A 17,654-nucleotide genomic window follows, 5' to 3' on the forward strand; every position below is an offset into this window, starting at 1 on the left:
ATTGCCGCCACCCATGAGATTATCAGCTTCTCTATTGTAACAGACCCCATGCTCTCTGTTGGCTTTCGTCCTTAATGTATCCCACAGGGAGGCTTGGGTGATGGGCTTTGCGGCTGCAAGAGTATTCCTATTCGGTGGTGTGTAGGTCTGGTCGCCTACACAAGGACGCCGACTGCTTGTCCCGTTACCCTGTACACACACCCGCCAGCGGCGACATGGACGCTTCCGCAAGTGTCCTTTCCGTTCCCAGCTTTTCGACATGGCCAACGAGCAGCGCCATGACGCTACTTTGGGGACCCTCATTGAACGAATGGAATGTGCTCCTACTGATATATCGTTACGGTGGTTCGTCCTGAACGATGGGATATTGTACCGACGCAGTTTTCATCCTCACGGTGCTCCCCTTCTCCTTGTCGTTCCTCAACACCTCCGCTCAACCATGCTTCAGGACTTCACGACGCCCCAACTGCCGGACACCTTCGGTTTCCTTGCAATTACAGCCGCGTGCGCCGCCGCTTCTACTGGCCCGGCCTCGCACGCTCCATACTGCGCTTTGTAGCTGCTTGCAAGCCCTGTCAACATCGCAAAAAGCTAGCAACGCTTCCTGCCGGGTGCTTACAGCCGATCGACATTCCACCTGAGCCATTCTTTCGCGTGGGTTTGGATGTCCTTGGCCTTTCCCAGAGTCCAGCTCCAACAACAGGTGGATCGTTGTCACTACTGATTAAGCCACGCACTATGCCATCACTCGGGCACTTCCCACGAACTGCGGAACCGACGTCGTCGATTTCCTACTCCGGGATATCATATTAGTACATGGCACCCCGCGAAAGCTCCTTATTGACCACGGCCGCACTTTCCTCTCCCAAGTCATCGCCGATATCCTACGCTCATGTTCTACCAAGCACAAGCTGGCTACCTCCTATCATCCCCAGACGAGTGGCCTTACAGAGCGACTTTAGGTTTACGTTTACGTTTCACCCGACCACGAGGACTGGGATGTGGCTCTCCCTTATATCACGTTCCCCTATGATTCATCACGCCACGATACTGCTGGGTATTCCCCCTTTTACTTACTCTTTGGACGTGACCCTGTATTACCAGTGGACACTTCACTCCCCTTGGTACAGGAGTCGACGACCGAGTACGCTCGTTAAAGCAGACGTTTGGGCGAGTTGGTAAGCCATATTTGAAACAGAAGAGCGCGGATTTCACAGGGACAAACAGAGAGAAAAGACATAGACGAGCGCTACCATAGGCAGCGCTCGTCCATGTTATTTCTTCCTGCATGTCCCCGTGAAAACCACGTTGTTCTGTTTCGAGTATGCTCGCGACGCGATCACCCACGCTTACCATGCGCGCGAGCTTGCCCGTACTCGTGTGTCGGCACTGCAAGAATCTCAACCGCACGCTTACAATCGCCGCCATCGTGACCTATATTTTTCACCAGGCTCTCTCGTGTTACTTCGGTCCCCTTGCCGCCGAGTGGTGCTCTCCGAGAAACTCCTTCCCTGCTACAAAGTCCGTTACCGTGTTGTACGTCAAGTGACCAATGTCACTTACGAGATAATCCCCGTGACCTCCGTCATGCCACCCGGTTCCACATCACCTGACGTTATACACGTCTCTCGGCTCGAGCCTAACTATGCCCTTACCGATGGTCCCGCCTGAAGCACCGGGGTGGTGCATTTTCTGTCGGGGTTCGTGTTACGGTGGAAAAAGAGGACAAGGTAGTTGACGGTGAAGACGACAAAGGGCCAACAGCCTCTCGGGATTCTGTGCCGCTGTATATATACGCATCGTGTAAATACATCGTGTAAATAGTTTATACCTGTGACAATATGATGCATTGCAACTAGTGTTTGTGGAATCCTCGATGACGGCGAAAAGCCGTCTTTGTATCGTCGAAGGAGAGTTTTGAGCTATTACCGCTTGTTCATGGGCAGGCCTGGATTTATGCCGAAGTTTGGTTCGGGAACAATGCCCGTCAAGGTAGGTGTGGCGGAATCGGAGAGGGCAAATGCATTGCTGGTGACGGTAATTTGCTCGATGTATGCGATCGTCGTGCCGTCGTTGATGTGCTTGAACTCCTCGCTGAAGTTTGTCACCATCACTTTCGCTTTTCTTCAGTGTAGTCAAGCGGCCCCTCTTGTGATGTAAATTGCACGGTCGAGCAGTAGTCGGTGGTCCCCCTCGCTGGCGCCTTCTACGTCTGCGGGTGTTTCAATGCCGACAGACATGACAATGCTGGAGAGAGGCGGGATGTTGACTTGATTTTCGAACACGCTCAAGGCATGGTGAATGCGAGAGCTTTCCGGCGGTATTCCTTGACTTTCGGGAAGCGTTATCGATTTCGGCTTCATGTCGATGATTGTGCACTGTTGGTTCAGAAAGTCTATGCCGAGAATGGCGTCTCGTGTACACTGTTGGGCGAAAACAAAGGGGGCAGGGTAGGTCCGGTCATGAGCGGTAATTCTTACTGTGCAGATACCAGTCGGTTTTACCAGGTTTCCTCATGTGGTAAATATTTGAGAGATTTCTCATGCAGTCTGAATTTTTTTTCTGCTAGGTGGCGATGGGTCCACTCATGACGGAGTAGTCGGCTCCTGTGTCCACTAAAGCGATGGCTGCGTGGCCGTCGAGAAGCACGTCGAGCTCGGTCGTTCTCTGTCTTGCGTTGCAGTTTCGTCTATGCAATGGGTCACGGCTGGATCCCGTTGGCCTGTGACTGGAACGTCGCGTTGTCAAGTCTTCTTTATGTCGGCACATTCTTTCCTTCCAGGCTACGTCGCGATAGTGATGTCTCGTTGACATGTCGTCGAGATAGTTTTTTCGGCGTCTATGTCGGCGGCGGAGATTTGTCAGTTCGACGAACAGTGACCGCACCTCCATCGGTTGCTGATTTTAGTTTTCCGGTTATGGGCTGACGGACCGACCACGGGCTTGGCCAGTGCACGGTCATTGCTGCGGCGTCAGGTAGTGGCCTGATGATGGCGAACAGGACGGTCGTCGAAGGCTCCACTGAGTGGCGGCGAGGTAGTCTGCGATATCGCGTGGTCGTTCACCTTGCTGTGGGTGGGGTGCATTGACGGTGAACCCTTACAGTCCCACGACGCAGTATGGGCATCGGCGGCAGACGTGGCTAGCTTCACCGCAGTTACAGCAGAGCGGGTGTTGGCCCGTGGCGCGCAAAATGTCCGTCCTTCTCGGGTAGCTGCGCTGAACGACGTGCGGGCGTGATAGCGGCGGAGGCAGTGAGCGACGGAATTGCGACGTTACGGGGCCCTGGCGACAGCGGACGAAGGGGGTGTAGGTCATCGCTTCCGGCTGGTGTTGCAGGGATGCCGGTACTTCTGGTACTTTCAGTGACCACTGAAGCTGATCGTTAATCGTGTCAGCGATCGAGAGCATCTCTGGCTGCGACGTCGCGCGCAGCTTCTGCAGCTCTTCGCATACGACCGCTCTGGTCCTCTCACCGAGGTCGTCGGCGCCTGGCGCGTGAGTGTGGGCGCAGTTCGTTGTCAGGGCATTGCGGTTGTAGTGTGTGGTGCGCATTTCAAGCGTCTTCTGAATCTTTGTGGCCTCCGGAACACATTTTGTGACAGTCTTGGGTGGGTGGAGTAACAATCTGGCGAATAGTTGTTATTTCACAACCCCCATCAAGAACCGAACTTTCTTTTCTTCAGCCGTGTTGGGGTCGGCGTGGAGGAAGATGCTAATCATCCCTTCCGTGAAGATCGCGAGGTTCTCGCCCGGCACTTGCACTCGGGTTTCTAAGGGATCTTTGGCCCTTTCCTTTCGTACGACACCCATGAAGGTATTCAAGAAGTTCTTACGAAATAGGTCCCACGTCCAAGCGGCCTCACCAAACGAAAAATATACATTGCGGAGCTTGTCGTCGCTGCTCCAATTGAACGCCGTGGTCATCTCGTATATGTCTCCAGCCAGGTTTCAACGTCTTCAGCTCGGTGACTCCCAATGTTGTTGCAGCAGGATGGCGATGCAGGGGCTGCTATTAGGGTCGTTGGTTTGGCCTTGATCCATGTCGTCTTCTCGGGAAGAAGCCCACGTTCTATAGCAGTCTTTGCTGCCTATGGCTAGATCGCTGGTCCTTGATGACGTTGGCGTTGTCCTCTCTTTCCGGGCTTGGTTCACGGCTTTGCTGGTGCATGCGGTACATGAATGCTCAAGTGCCTCCATCAGATGTCCCGTAGTAGTAGTGACGGTGAATGATGATGCCGAGTTAAGAGTGGGAGTTAGAAATTTAACTATCTATTGGGCGAACTTATGCCCAGCAAAACAAGTATGACACGGAATCGCAACAATAGCGGCGAGAAAAGTCGGCCATCGTCCAAAATCTGATCAGCGGGTCACGTGCGTCGGCTTTTATGCATCACTTGTCGAAGGTAATACTGTAACCACTGGTGCCCGCGTGGTCTCCAGAAACTACTACACAGTTCGTGTGGCGCATGCAATCGACAATAAAAGGTTAGGCGAGGACATACACAACAGACGGCGTGGACGATAACATTCGCGCAAGGTCCAAATGATACACGCGCGTCTTGCAGTTAGCAATAACGTTTAAAATTTGCTAGCCGGCGAACAGCGGCCACCGGAGGAAGATAAAGAAGCACACGTGTCAATGCCACGATAACGCAATAATGACGATGGCATGGCGTTGTAGTACAATGGCATGATGACGAGTTTATGGTGACCCCATTACGAAGACTGTACAACGACGATGGCGTAACGACGACTGCGTGACGACAGTCGGATGGCAACGGTGGACTGATGACGATGCAATGACCATGGTGGCATCACGACCTAGCGGCCCAAGCTATTACACAACTGGCTCACTGGTTTGGCGTGCAAGACGTGACGGCGACGTCATGACAAGAGACAGATGACGAACTTGAAATGACGAAAATGGAAAAGCCATGACGGCACCACGACCGCATGACAAGTAGCCCAAGGTTGTAGACAACTTAAGCCGAGGATGGATGGATGGATAGATAGATTTAAAGCGCCTGAAAAAGGCCAATAATGCCAATCGCATTAAGAAAGCAAAACCTGTAAATATTCTAGTAATTTCATAGTTTTGTAGTTGATTCTAGTAATTTGAATTTCACAAGCGATAGAACATAAGCGACTGTGTTCGCAAGTACAGGGCTGGCTGATACAGCAGATTTGAATGCAAGGCACTTCTTTGAGCGGGCAAAGGTAACAGCCAAGGTAAGTATGCCGCTTCTGTGCATAAACTAGTGCGGAAAGCACAGCACATTCTTACTCAGAAAACGCCTATGGCCCACGGAAGGAAACCAAACCGCGATTGATTTAGTACACAGGAGAAGATATATTTAGGCAACTTAGGTAACCTTAGCCTTAAGAACAGCGCCAAAACACATGGACAGGAAAAAAGACAACCGGACAGGCGCTGATTTGAAACTAGGAAGTTTATTGAAGAGAACACATATTAAGCACGAAGTGCTTTTAACTTCCGTTGCGGCGACCTTCAAGTGAACATCAGCAGAAAGTCAAAGCGGTTATCTGGGCGCTCAAACGAGATCAGGGCAAGTTGCGAGAACAAAATAAGATCATCCGGGCAACCAGTGAAAACTTCAGAAAATGTGGTCTGCGGCCGCCAACCTTTTGTACAGGACCGGATTACATACGCTCGTTACTGCCCAAAAAGTCACAACAATATTTCTTAAGAGTTCTACCTAGTTTTCGTTCACACTATCATTCAAGCTGTAATTCCTAGTACGCTGAAGGTTTATTTGTAATTTCCAAAAGGCGAAGTTCAGAAGGCAGATACAGGGCTCCATACACTTAATTGTCATCTTTCGACGCTGAGACACGGACGCCTGTTCAACGCCAGCGGTCCGTGAGTTCCGCGGCGCGGATTTTGCGCCGGTTCGAGAGATAGCATCGCATTACGTAACCAAGCCGGCAGCGTCTGGCGCTGCGGATGGTTGTTTGGTCGAGATGATACTTGCAATGACATTCAGCTTAAAACAAGTTCCTGTGCTGTGGTGCGCTGTGGTGGTGTGCGCCTTTACGTATATGGACTTTATTCATTTTAAGACTGTGGCTAGTATCATCTACAACCAACCTGCTTTGCCGGTAGCCATTTAATGCTTACGCCTGCTCTAGATTATGGCAGAGTCCTAATTTCGTTATACATTAGCATGCCACGTGCACTACAAGAACGTTATACAGAACGGTTATATCTAATCATGAGCATGCTCATACAGCCCGGACATCAGCATAATGCGCGCATGAGTATGCTTCATCTCTATCAGTCCCCTTAAGAAAATTCAATACACTCTCTGTTAATTACACTGAAGGGTAACTGAAGCACATATCTTTTGCTTAGCAAATATGGTACGCTTCTACTATTTTCCTTATGAGTTGAGTAGTACAACGGTGAATGATAGCCGCTTCGCTCAAAACTGTGTTCGCAGCTACATGTCCTACAGTGCGGTAAGATAACCCGCCGCAGTTGCTCAGTGGCTGTGGTGTTCGGCTGCTGAGCACAAGGTCGCGGGATGGAATCCCGGCCACGGCGGCCGCATTTCGATCTGGGCGAAAACACCCGTGTACTTAGATTTAGGTGCACGTTAAAGATCCTCAGGTGGTCGAAATTTCCGGAGTCCCCCACTCATAATCAGAGTCCGTGCCTCAAAATCAGAAAGTGGTTTCGGCACGTAAAGCCCCATAATTTATTTTCTTTAAGTGCGGTAAGGTAGGATGTCGCACTGCTCCGATGTGCGAAATCCTATCATTGTTGCTGGCCCTTTCTCGCTCTTTCATGCGTTCTTACGCTGTTATTAAGACGATTGAGTAAACATAAGAAATAATGTATTTTCCAAGGAACAACAAATAAAGGTATAATAATATTTCGAGATGTTTCCGTTATATCAAGAAAACAGAGCCGTAAAATAAGATTATCGCGACAGTACGTAATGCGCACACATGTGCACCATTAGGAAAAGCAATATCACTATTGCCTTGCACGTAATCCGACATGAATGAAGACGGCGTGCTGCTGGTAGGCTTAGCTTCGAAGTGCACGAGTGACAATGTGAAAATTTTGAAATACCAAAAAACAAAATCGAGTCAGTACATGTAGGCGCTAAATGTAATCAGAAGCTAGCAATGTTACGCATAATCTAATAGTTATGCGCTACAGCAACTGGAGGTGGCCAAGTAAAGAAGCTACACAGAGATGCGCCAATACGCCTTGCTCTACTGTAATCTTTCGGCTATGGCTTCTGCTTGTCAATGGGAACGTTACAGAAATCTGTGGAGGCCTCTCTTGTCAACTGAGAACGAACCCCTCAGGCTAAATAAATTCGGAATGCACCAAGTTACCACGCTTTTCCGACTACAGGGTGACGAAGCAGCTTGCTTGCTTGCTTGCCTCTTCCTCACTTGTGGCACTCACCCACTACGGTGGACTGGCCAAGAAGACGACGGTGAAAGGTTAGAGGGAAGGGGGAGCGAGAAAAACCTAAATGAATAAGTAAATTGTGGTGATTTATAAAGTTTGTGATAATTAGGAAATAGATTTACCCGACAGATACAAAAATAAAGATAACTGTAATTACATGTACACAGCAATCCTTTTGGTGGAATTAGAATGACTTGCAATACACAATGAGTGATTGATACAGCTGTCGAATTATTGATTTCGCGAATTAACATGGCGGCCCTCTTTTGTCACACAGATAGTCGCAAATGGTCACGCAGATGTTCCTTTGGCTATAGCCCAATAAAGAAGCCTCGTAGTAGAGGATGTTTTCAGTTTAGTTTGGTTCGGTGCCTACGGATAAGGCTCAACCCACTGCGGGGGTCGGCATACGGAGAACTCCCAGGGATCTTCGTCCTCTTTATAGTTTCTCATATCACCTCACGCGACCATGTTTCAACATGCTCATAACAAATTCTTCGTCCAGAGTAAAGGAGATCGAAATACTTGCTAATAAAATGACACTGCTATGAGTGTCCTTTTTTTGCTCTTTTACACTTCGGTTACTCCTCGCCACGTGCTGAAATAAAAACAGTTCCACAATAGGTGCTCCATAAAAAGACAGCCCTGGGTGCTAAAATAATTCCTTCACCGCTTACGAGCTCTGAAGAACGTGGCAGTGCCAAATCTGTTTTATTACGCATTCACATGTCACTTTCACATGCGCGCAGAAAGTACTCGGACTATAACCACCTCGCAAAAAAGAAAGAAGTTTTGCGGATTAATATTCAAAACCTTATAATTTATTTCCATTTTATCACTTCAGAGAGCCACCAGGGGGCCGAGTGGAGCGGGCGCGCCTCGCAAGGGCTGCTGCTATTGCGGTTATTGCGGTTAACCCTAACCAAACTTCACGATTTTGTGTCATTGAACTCAACAAGGCAATCGGCATCGAAAGTCCCCAGAATTATCGCGGGGAGTGGATTCGTTTACCTTGACACACCAAGCAACGAGAACCTCGACATATTCAAACACCGTTCTCTGAACGCCGCACGCGCGCCAGGAGTGGGCCCGCGTGGCCTCGCGAGCACCGAGAATGGCAGCGGACACGAACGGCAGTGCTCATGACATGGAAGTAGAGAACAATAGCCAAAACTCCACAGCAGTCCAGACCAACATGGAATTTGATGAGAACAGCGGTAACGGCACCTTTACAGTCCCACGTTATCGGTGCGCGGGCGAGCGTCGTTCGCGGTCAGTCACGCTACGTCGGTTGCGCTGTGCCAGAGCGCGCGCGCCGTCGGCTGCTATCTTCGGAGCATGCGCAGAACTTTCGCAAAGTCGCGCACCGTCCGCAAAAGCCATCTGCGGAGTTGTGTTGGCACCTTTTTCTTCGCGCGCAACGCATTGTGGGTCGACGCAGTCGGCGGCGCCGGTGTGCGAATGGAGCAGGAGCCAAATTTGCGCCGGTCCCGTCGGGGCGCGCTGGCAGCCGCCGCTTACGTCGGCGCTGCAGTGCGTCGGGCTATAGAAGGAGTTGTTTTCGTCAACGTAACGTAGCGTGCGCGCGCGTGCGCGTTACGTCGGACTATAAACGGCCCTTTAGACGCTGAGTCAAGCTGGCCCACGGTTCCATGCAATCAAGGCAAGAAAAACAAGAAGGCACCGAACGAGGACCGCATACAAGAGGGAGGAGAGCAAGGAAACCCCCAGAACCAGCAAGGAGGACTGAACGCGAGGAGCAACCCGAGAGTGGAAGCAAGCATGTAAGCCAACGGCAACCACCAACGGCAGCAAGATCAGGGAAGCCGAACCAACGACAAGCCACCGCCACGACGCGTGACGCCGCCGCTGACAGAGAATAATTACAAGCTGGTATACCCACCATGAACCGGCATGAAGCTGTCCAGCTGGCCCGACGAGAAGATCACCGAAGACTTGCGAGTGCAAGTGGTTCCCCTTTCAAAGAATTGACAATTGCCAGCACAGCAGACGAGGACTACGCACTGAAGCTCGGTTCCATCAACGGCATAGAACTTGGGGCGGACACATACGAGATGACGCCGTACATCAAACCGCTCCCTGTAACAGTACGTGGAGTCATGCACGGTATCACTGCGTGTACGATGGAGAAACGGCTTGCGGAACTACTGGCAGCCAGCAACTGTGACATCCTGCATGCGAGGATGCTCGGCAAGTCCACCTCAGCAGTTATCACCTTCGAAGGTCTGCACATCCCTTTCTATGTAAAAGTGGCCCGCTCGTACACACGTTGCCTCCCACACTGTAGATTGGTACAGTATTGTAAGGCATGCGGAGAAATCGGCCCGGTAGGACGTATGCCCTAACCCAGACAAATATATCTGCAACCGGTGCGGGGTGCAGAACGCACAAGGAGACCATGATTGCCAGTCGGAGTGCAAACTGTGCGGACTATCTCACGAGACGGCAAGCAAGGAGTGTGAGAAAAGGCTTAAACCAAGACCCCCATTCCTGTACGTGAGGGAGAGAAGTAAATCAAGAGGCCGACAACCATCTATAACAAGGGAGACAAGTTCAAGCTCCTCGGAATATGGAACAAGTAAGCCGCAGCAAGAACAGGAGAAGATCAGCTGGCGGAAGTGATAGCCAGTTGCAAGTCGACAACCAACCCACTTCCCTCACTGCTGACACAAGAGCGAAATTCGAGATACGAGGAAACCATCTCCTCCCTCAGAAGGCAAAACGCCGACCTGATCAAGCGGAATGAAGTGATCATAAAGCGTCTAGAAGAGCAAGAAGGACGTCAGGAGGAACGGAACAGAAGAGCTCAGGCCAGGGAACAAGCCCTGGAGAGGAGGCTCCAACATCTCATTGACCAATTGCAAAAACAGCAGAAACCGACCACAACCGCAACGCCGCCGAGGGAACATACGCCCCCGATAGAGGCCCTAGAATCGGGAATAGAGCACAAGATGAACAAGGCCCGAACCGAAGACAAGGCCGAACTGGCAAATGAGTTCCGAGTCGAACTGGCTCAGGCCGTTGACACCATAAGCAAATCTCTGACAGCCACCGTCCAAGCAGCCGTACAAACGCTCCGCCAGGAGATCACCCAGATGGGCAACGAGCTCAGCCAACGCATCTCTATCCTAGAAAAGGGCACAGAGCAGGCAAGGAAAAATCCAAAATACTCCATCAGAGAAGCCCAGATGAACGAAACTCTGGGAAGACAAGTTGGTGAATTAGATAGCAAAGAAGAATGAAGCGACCGAAACACTCAAAATTTGGCAGGGGAATTGCGGAGGAATAAATCAGAAACAGGAAAATTTACTTCACTTATGCACCCTACACCAACCTGACGTCGTCGCATTACACGAAACAGAAACAAATAATATTACGATGCGTGGCTACAAAACGCACATTGCCCAAGGAAGGGCCCGGACCCCCGTCCTCATCAGGAAGCATTACACGACGCAGCAGCACTAAACCAACCAGAGAATCGAACACACTATGATTGAGCTGGTTCCTCCCAAGAAAACCCTGCAGAGCCTCTACATCCTGAATGTATAGAGTCCTCCATGCGACACAATAAAGGACTTGGACAAGTTCCTGAGAGAAGTGAAGAAAGTCACCAATGGTCAAAAAGTTCTCGTGGTGGGTGACTTTGACGCTCCACACGTGGCTTTGGGCTACCGATCAACCAACAAGAAGGGTATGGACGTGCACAACGCGTCACAACACCACGAGCTGACGTTGTAGACCGATCCTCTAACACCAACTTGAATCGGCAACAGTGTCTCCAGAGACATCAGCCCAGACCTGACGTTCTCCACTGGCTTAAGGCAAGTTGAGTGGTCGAGACTGGATGAGACTCTGGGCAGAGACCATCATATCATCCAGACCGAAATCATGCACCACACAAACCCCATGAGAATAGGTCAGCCCAAAATTACGGACTGGCCTGCTTTCCAGAAAGATGAACACCCCAGAAGCCTAGAGGACATCGAGGAGTGGACCAAGAACGTGATGGACTTGGCTGCCAATACGCAATGACCATTCAACTCACTGCGGACAATACCGAACTCGACCCACACCTGCTTCACCTCTGGGAGGCCAGGCGAGGACTTTTGAAGAGATGGAAGAAGCAGAAGAGAAACCGCAAACTCAAGATCCGCATTGCCGCAGTCTCGTGGCAGGCGTAGGAGTATGCTGAAAAACTCGGCCGTGAGAACTGGAATCAAGTGTGCGACCAGTTACAGGGAACCCTCAGCAACTAAAAGACCTGGGCCATTCTAAAGACCTTTCTGGCGAAGACGGAATCAGAAACTGTCACGGGGCAACACATACAATTACTTATACACAACTTCCAGATAACTGAAGAAGAAATGCTCGAAGCCATCACCGGGAAATAAATCGGAGACGAGCAACAACAGAAGACGCAGCCAGTCATTTACCAGGAGTACGAGGGGGAACCCAATCCGGATTTAGACCAATCTTTCACCAAGTCGGAGATCGTGGCAGCCCTAAGAAATCTCAAAAGAAACACAAAGCCCAGCAGGGATAAAATTAACAAGACCCTCCGTAACCTGGACGATGGGGCGACAGAGAGTTTACTAAAGTATGTCAATGAAAGCTGGGAGACCGGCAGTACACCGGCTTGCTGGAAGCACGCGGACGTGACGTAACGATGATCCCGAAACCCGGCAAGCCTATCAACCTACAGAACCTGCGTCTGATCTCTCTCACGTCATGCGCGGCAAAACACTTCGACCACATGGTCCACAATCGTCTCGTCCTACCTGGAAGAAGGTGGGCACCTGCCGAACACTATGTGCGGTTTCCGGCCTAACCTCTCCACTCAGGACATTCTACTTAAGCTTAAAGAAGAAGTCATCGACGGCCTCAGCACATGCCACAAGAGTGCCACCCTGGCTCTCGACGTGAAGGGAGCCTTCGACAACGTCTCACACGAAGCGGTGCTAAACAGCCTACAACATACCAACGGTGGACATGCGACTACGTCCGGGACTTCCTGACGGGTAGGCCGGCGACCATAGGCCTGGGGAACCTCAGGACCGAGAAGTTCCAAATATCTCAGAAAGGACCCCTCCAGGGGTCGGGGATCTCCCCGTTGCTGTTCAATATAGCGATGAGGGGATTGCCGAAGCTCTTGGAGAACATCAGGCGTATCCACCACGCAATGTATGCAGACGACCTGACCATGTGGACGTGCACGGGATCGGTGGGCGAACAACAAGACGCCCTGCAGGAAGCCATTGACAGGACCGAACATTATCTACACTGCTGCGGTCTTTCATGCGGGCCGGAAAAGTCGGAGCTCCTGATCCTCAAAAAGAGGACAAAAGGGCGGCCTCCGAAGGAGACACCTGACCCAACGTTGACACTACATGGAGTCAACATACCCAAGGTGGACACACTCTGTATTCTGGGCCTCACTTCCCAGAAGGACGGTGCCGGTCTCGCCGCGATTAAAAAACTGCAAGCGACAGTTACCCTAATCACGCACAAGGTGCGAAGAGTGACAAACAAAAAGCACGGCCCGAAAGAGCAGGACACAATGAGATTAATACAAGCCCTGATAATTACCAGAGTCACTTACGGCACCCCGTAACTGGGTCTTAAGAACAGCGAGAAAGACCAATTGAACACCCTAATACGAAATACCTACAAGCTGGCACTGGGGCTTCCACCGACGACGTCGACGGAGAAGCTACTCAGCCTGGGCATCCACAATACTTGGGAGGAACTACTAGATGCCCACAAGACGATCCAGATAGAGCAACTCAAGCTCACCAGCACGGGTAGAGACACGCTAATAAAACTGGGCTACCCAGTCGCTTATGAGTCGACAAAACAGCGGCTTCCTCTACCCCTGAGGAAGATCACGGTGGCCAGCATCCCGAGAAACATGCACCTTGAATACCACAGAGAAAGGAGGCGAGCGAGAGTGAAAGCTCTACGTAAGGTCTACGAAGTACCAAAACAAGGAGAAGTCCAATACGCCGACGCGGCAAAGTACAAGAACAGAGCGGCCCACGCTATCAGCGTGGTCAACGGCCAAGGACAAGAGGTAGCAGCGGCCTCGGTAAGCACTCCAGACATCGACTGCGCGGAAGAAACGGCAATAGCCCTGGCGGCCACTGCGGGCCAGAGAGAGGAAGATCAAATCACAATCATAACTGACTCACAAACAGCATGTAGAAATTACCAAAAGGGCCGCGTTTCCAAACAAGCCCTGAGCAACCTCGAAAAACGAGGCAATTTTCCAGAGCTGTACATTGTCTGGGCTCCGGGACCCGAGTCCCTGGCGGGTAGTGTAGCGGCTAATGCCGCTGCCCGAGATCACATTCTCCGGGATATCCCACCGGGTTCACGAGCACCGGTAGACCAACAAGATAGCGCCCCGAGAGAGAGAGAGAAAAAAACTTTATTTGATTCCTTCAAGGATTTAGCGTCTCGAGGTCTCGGTCGTCTTGGGCGCCGGCGACTTGGAGCCTCTTCCGGCAAGGGTGGGCCCCTATTCCAGGGTTCCACTGAGCCTAGCTACCTCCCTAGCGTGCTGCACTAAGGCCCTTTGGGCCGTGAGCTCGCAGCTGGTAAGCCGACTCTCCCATTGCTCGGCACTCGGGTTATTGTGTTAGTGGAATGATTTATTGTGTTTACATTCTCATGTACCATGATATAGTGTGGGTGTGGCCCCGCACCATGGGCAGGTGTCTCTGTATTGTGTTGGGTACATTTTGCTTAGGATGTATAAATTTGGGAAGGAGTTTGTCTGCCATCTGCGCCAACTCGTTGCTTCCTCCTGCGTTAGAGCTTTGTGCGGTGGGGGATATTTGGCTCTCGTCCCTCTGTATAAGTTTAAGATTTCTGTGTATCCTCCTTCACAAGCGTGTGGGTGATACTCCGGGGCACGTGACTGCTCTGCTCGGAACGTGGTCTCTCGAGCTAGGCTGTCTGCCCTTTCGTCACCCTCTATGCCTGCGTGGGTCGGAATCCAAATTAACTTGTGCGTAACGTTCCACTCGGCGAAGTTGGCTCCGCCAAGCATTCTGAGGGCGGCTTTGCTAATCTGCCCCTCGTGTAATTTCTGCACGCTTCCTTCGAGTCTGTTAAGATGTTTAGAGGCCTGCCTGTCCTATATGCTTCTACTGCCGCCAGCGCTACGGCAATTTCTTCGGCCTCCGCTGTGTCGGCTGCCTTTGTCGTCACACATGTGACCAGATTCCCGTCGCCGTCCACCACCACTGCCGTGACCATGCGCTTCCCTTCTTGCGGGTACGTGGCAGCATCCATGTATACCGTGTTGTCTAGTAGCGCTAGTGTGTTTTCCACGTATTCGGCTCGCGCCTGCCTTCTGCTCTCGTGGAGGTTAGGGTCCATGTTCTTAGGTACTGGTCTAACGCTTATTGTTTTTCTTAAGCAGTCGGGCACGTCTGCGTATCTATCTACGTGTCCGCTCGTGTCCCGTCCCAGCCTAGTCAGGAGCGCTCTCCCTGCAGGGGTGCTTTTTAGTCTGGCTTTTTGCGTTTCGAGCAGGGCTTCCGCCAGTTTGGTGAAAGTGTTGCTGATGCCCAGTTGCAGCAGTCTTTCGTTTGACGTGTTTTTTGGCAGATGGAGAGCCATCTTGTATGCTTTCCTGAGTATCGTGTCCGCCTGTTCCCTCTCTCCTTTGGTCATCGCGTGGTACGGTAGCGAGTAGATGACTCGGCTGACGACCAGGCTGCCGACGAGTTTCAGTGTGTTTTCCTCTTTCATGCTTTTTGGGAGACCCTGTTGATCATCCGGCCCACCTTCTCCGTCGCTTTGCTCAGCAGGCTGATGGTGTGGCTGCATTTTCTGCTGCCCTGTAGCCACATGCCCAGGATTCTGATCATGTTCTTTTCTGGGATGTTTTGACCATCAAGCGTTACTTCCAGTGTTGCTTGGGTGGGGTGTCTACCTACTCTCAGTAGTTCGGATTTTTCTGTGGAGCATACCACTCCCCTCTCTCTGGGGTACTTTTCGACACAGCGTGCTGCCTCTTGTAGCTTCTCTTGTTTTTCTCCCAGTGAACCTTGCGTGACCCAAACCGTGACGTCGTCCGCGTACATAGTGTGTTGGATGCCCTGGATCTCGCCGAGTCGTTTTGCCAGACCGATCATCGCCACAATAAATAGCACGGGCGATATTACGAAGCGCAGGAATTTTCATGGGCTCCCGAGGAATCTCGAGAGAGAGGGCGAGAACTCTCGCCTGCCCGCCACTCTCCGCGGCCGCGAACGCGCAGTGGTGTGGCCTTAGGAATGCGGTGCGCGTCTTTAAGCGCAGCGCCTTGCGCGCGCTTATTTCCGCAAGTGAGGACGTACCTTAGCGTGTCGGGGGCAGTAAACTCAAGTCGTATATCTACGTCAGCATCCCAAATAAAATTTCAACTGCGCGCCACGGTCACATTTAGAAGGCGAAGCGTTGTGGGCACGCAGCACTCCGCCGTAGCCTTGGTAGCGCAAGGCATTGAAGGAGGAACGGGAGCACAGTAGAGGTCGTGTTTGATTACTAATAACTCCGCTTCTGTGGAGGCTGTGAAGTACTTTCTGCGGCAATATATTTTTGAAGCAACCTATTTTCACTTCAAATGTAGCCTTACTTCAAATGTAGCCTTTCATGTAGCCTTACCTTCCTTCTTAGTAATACTCCCGGAAGGTTCCGAAGGCACTTTCGCACCAATGATAGAGAAATTTCCCACCTACTCCAAGAGGAATAAACCGCGATAGCCAATGCGCATAACATTCTTTCTCAATCAATATTTACTACAGACAATAAAATTATTCCCCTATTCAACCCAGATACGATGTAAGCATTGGCGAAATAGATATTGCGAATGCTGGAACACATAATCTTCACCTTAAACTTGACCCTAAAAATGCAGCAGTCCGGACAACTCACCTCAGGAAATTCCGGAAAGGTATGCGGAGTGATACAGCAGTTGCATTGGCCTAATTTTTCGCAAATCACACGTGGCTCCAGAGGTGCCAAACAAATTATAATTGCAAAAATTATATCGATTCATAAATCAGGCACTATAAATGAAAATTTTATACACTATAGATTACCTAGTACATCCTGTAAGGTTCCAGGACGCATAATATTAAAGCCCACAAGAGTTTTTCTATTGAGCATTGCCTTGTCTGCCTACCAACATCGCTTTAGCAGTGATTTGTCAACAGTAACCTATCTGACAGAACTAGTCCACGATCTTGCGTTTACAGTCAATCACCGCTGTCAGAATATGATATTGCTCAACCTAGCTAAGGCATTTGCTTGTGCATGCCACAGCAAATCAAACGATAAAGTTGAAAATTTTGTTGCAGAAGGGCCCCTTTCTGCCTGGACAGCATAATTTCTAAGCAACTGTTCACAATTTCTAATCTACAAAAAAAAGCTTTCCAACACTGTAGCAGTTACTTCCGGCGATCCCCAAGGTGCAGTTATTGAGCCATTACTCTTCTTGATCCATATTGTTGTCATCACACCTAACACTGATTGAAATATAAGACTGATCGCCCACAAATGCGTTACTTATAGCGAAAATATTAATTATACCTATCTGATACTCTAATTGATAGATTTCAATGAACGTTACTGTCAATTTTAACATTCTGTGTGCTTCGCCCAAACTTGCGTAAACCTAATATCTTCTGCGTGAATTCTTCTTGCACCTACCATGCAATATCACGTCTTGTAGCACAACAAAATACCTTGCGTCAGGATCTTGATATTTCTAGCTCTACTATTTGCTCATTACCTTCCATCTTTCATTAATTCATTTTTGTTGCATTTTGTACCACTGTTCATCGAGATTTTCTGTTTTGTTTTCGCTTCCATAAGTGCACCCATGACAGCCCTTCTAAGTGGCGACAAGGAACTTTCGGCTTGGTCGCCCACCACTGATGACGCCTTCACGAAATTACGCTGCCTGCTAACCTTGCCACCTGTCCTCCTCCACTTCGATCCTGCCGCGCCCACAGAGGTCCACACCGATGCCAGCGGCGTCGGACTTGGCGCCGTACTCGCGCAACGGAAAGCGGGGTTTGATGAATATGTCGCTGCCTACGCGAGCCGAACTCTGACAAAGGCCGAGGCTAATTACTCTGTTACAGAGAAAAAGTGTTTAGCCATTATTTGGGCCCTTGGAAAATTC

The sequence above is a fragment of the Dermacentor variabilis genome, chromosome 10, assembly GCF_050947875.1.
Source record: "Dermacentor variabilis isolate Ectoservices chromosome 10, ASM5094787v1, whole genome shotgun sequence".
NCBI classification, from domain to species: domain Eukaryota; kingdom Metazoa; phylum Arthropoda; class Arachnida; order Ixodida; family Ixodidae; genus Dermacentor; species Dermacentor variabilis.